Source organism: Pteropus alecto, unplaced genomic scaffold (genome assembly GCF_000325575.1).
Source record: "Pteropus alecto unplaced genomic scaffold, ASM32557v1 scaffold119, whole genome shotgun sequence".
NCBI classification, from domain to species: Eukaryota; Metazoa; Chordata; class Mammalia; order Chiroptera; family Pteropodidae; genus Pteropus; species Pteropus alecto.
In genome coordinates this window covers 614,990-617,818 of record NW_006442487.1, presented here as the reverse complement: position 1 = coordinate 617,818, position 2,829 = coordinate 614,990, and the positions used below count along the sequence as shown (strand labels likewise).

Below are 2,829 nucleotides of genomic sequence, written 5' to 3'. Positions count from 1 at the left end.
ATTCATTTCTATGTATCTCTTGATCTCTCTTTTTATTTCTTCTCTGACTCAATTATTTTTTAGAAGTATGTCGTTTAATCTCTGTGTATTTGTGGTTCTTCCCACTTTCTTTTAACAGTCGATCTCCAGCTTCAAAGCATTAGGATCAGAGAATATGGTTGGTATGATTTCAACCCTCTTATATTTGTTGAGGCTGTCTCTGTGTCCCAGGATGTTTCGTGTGCTAGAGAAGTCTCTTTTTATTTCTTCTCTGACCTAGTTATTTTTCCGTAGTATATTGCTTAATCTCCATGTATTTGTGGTTCTTCCCACTTTCTTTTAACAGTCGATCTCCAGCTTCAAAGCATTAGGATCAGAGAATATGGTTGGTATGATTTCAACCCTCTTATATTTGTTGAGGCTGTCTCTGTGTCCCAGGATGTTTCGTGTGTGCTAGAGAAGAATATATAAGCAGCTGTTTTGGAATGAAAGGCTCTATAATGTCAATTATATCCAGTTGGTCTAATGTGTCATTTAAGGATGTTATTTCCTTATTGATTTTCTGTCCATATCTGACATTGAGGTATTTAGGTCCCCTACTATGATAGTGTTTTTGTCTGTTTCTCACTTTAGTTCTGTTATTCCCAATTACTATGTTCAGATACAAAAGTTGGAAGGTCAAAAAGGCTGATAGAAAAAAAAAATGTTTCGTTTGAAATATGATGTTAGAGGAGGAGAGCTCTAGGAATATCCTGGACTGGCAGAAATGTGATCAAGTGGATCCTAGAGAAAATTAAGCATGATACATCACAGAAGCAAAAATGACAATACCAAAGCTGTCCTTTAGGCACATCATGAGAATGCAGGGTTCTTTGAAAAAGACAATAATGTTAGGGAAAACAGAAGACAGAAGGAAAAGAAGAAGACCAAACATGGGATGGATTGACTTCATAAAAGAAGCCATAGACATGAGTCTAAAGAAGTTGATCAGGGCTGTTCAGGACACATCATTGTAGAAACCATTTATTCATAGTGTCATCATGAGGTAGAGCTGACTCTGTGGACATGTATTACACAATAACCAGATCCTCACTTCTACTTGAGTCTAATATGATTGAATTTGCACAATAACAGGAACATAAAACTAATAGGCCTGCATTGACAGTATTTTACATTTGAATTGAGGTATGCAAGTAAAAATGAGAAAGAAATAGGAAAGGGTAACTATGTGCATAAAATTTAAATATATCCAATAATGCAATACATATTTACTGAGTTACTACTATGTTTCAATACTTGTTAGGCACTGGAGATATGATTATGAACAAGACAGGCATGCTCCCTGATCCACACAAAGCGCACAATCTACCAGGTAAAACAGGCTACAAACAGAAAAAAACAAATAGGTAAATGATTCAGAGTTCACAAACTGAAGGCCCAGAGCCAGACATGGTCAGCAGACATGTTTTGTTTGGTCTGAACAGTGTTTCAAAAATATTCCTGTACAACAAAGAAAATATGGAACATTTACATAAATATTTAGACTCTCCGTTTTTCTTGAAGACCTTAGAATATTTCCAACATTACAGCCCTACTTCCAAATGGCCTAGACCAAATAGCCGTTTGCTAATTTTAGATTCAGAATGCCATCTCTTGTCTGCCAGAGTTCTCACCATACTGCATAAAGTTTTATATCAGGCCTATTTTACTCATTTATTGTATCTGCCTGGCCCCTGTGGCATTTGAGTTTGTAATCCTTGAAATACATACAACAGAGGGGAAAAAAGAATGAGGTTTTAAGAGATCGACTTAATAGATAGTATTGCTATAAACAGCAACTCTGAAGATGCTGAAACTTGAAATATGAGAAGGATGGAGTGTGTAGCAATGTCCTAGGCAAAGAGCATAGCAAGGGCAAAGATTATGAAGCAAGACAGAGCTTGCCTTATTTCACAAAAAATAAAAAAGAAGACCAGTGTGACTGTAACATATATCGAGCAAGGAGGAAAGTGGAATGAAATGAGGTTAATGACATAGATAACAGTTAAATCATATAAGATATTATAGATCATGGTAAAGATTTGGCATTTATTCTAAATCTATTGGAAAGTCACCATAATATGATATATATTTTTTAACATCGATACATCAATAATTACATATCTATCAATAATTTAAATGTAAGTGGATTAATTGTTCCAAAAAATACATATATATAGGGTGGCTGAATGGATAAGAAAACAAGACCCTTACATATGCTGCCTACAAGAGACTCAATTCAGCTAGAAAACAATTGTTAAATAACTATACATACTGAAAAGAATGTAGCTGAAGAGATATGAGAATGGTATCTGGAGAGGCTGTTTAGGAGACTAGTACAATAATGTGTGATAAATAGGCAATGACCTGTCTAATGTAGAAGCATTGCAGATGGTAAGAAGTTGATGAGTAAGATCAAATTTTGAGGCAGAATCTCTAGTATTTGGTGATGGACTGAATGGAGCAATAAAAAGGGAAAATAAAAAGATAAACTGAGCTTAGTTTAATTTATCAAGATAGGGATAATGAAGGAGGAACTAGGTTTGATGTAGCAGAAAGGCAGTTAAGATTTCAGGTACTTGTTACTTATGACAGTGTAGGTATAAAGTAGGCAGTTAGATATACATATTGAGAGAAGAAAGAGAATCTTCAGCATATAGATGGTATTTAACTCCTTAGAAATGATAACACCAAGAGAGAGACCATAGAAGAAAAGTAGATGGTAGCCTTTCACTGAGATAAAATATTTACACAGGTTGTTGATGTTGTGACAGTGATACATCCTATGGTTCCTGCTCACAAAGTGCTTAT

General features: G+C 35.0%; 1 protein-coding gene across 7 annotated transcripts in view; it reads right to left on the bottom strand.

Annotated features, from left to right (window-relative positions):
• PCDH11X (protocadherin 11 X-linked) overlaps window positions 1-2,829 on the bottom strand; it is a 741,312-nt gene that overhangs the window by 484,521 nt on the left and 253,962 nt on the right. The gene's annotated exons all lie outside the window — the stretch shown is intronic.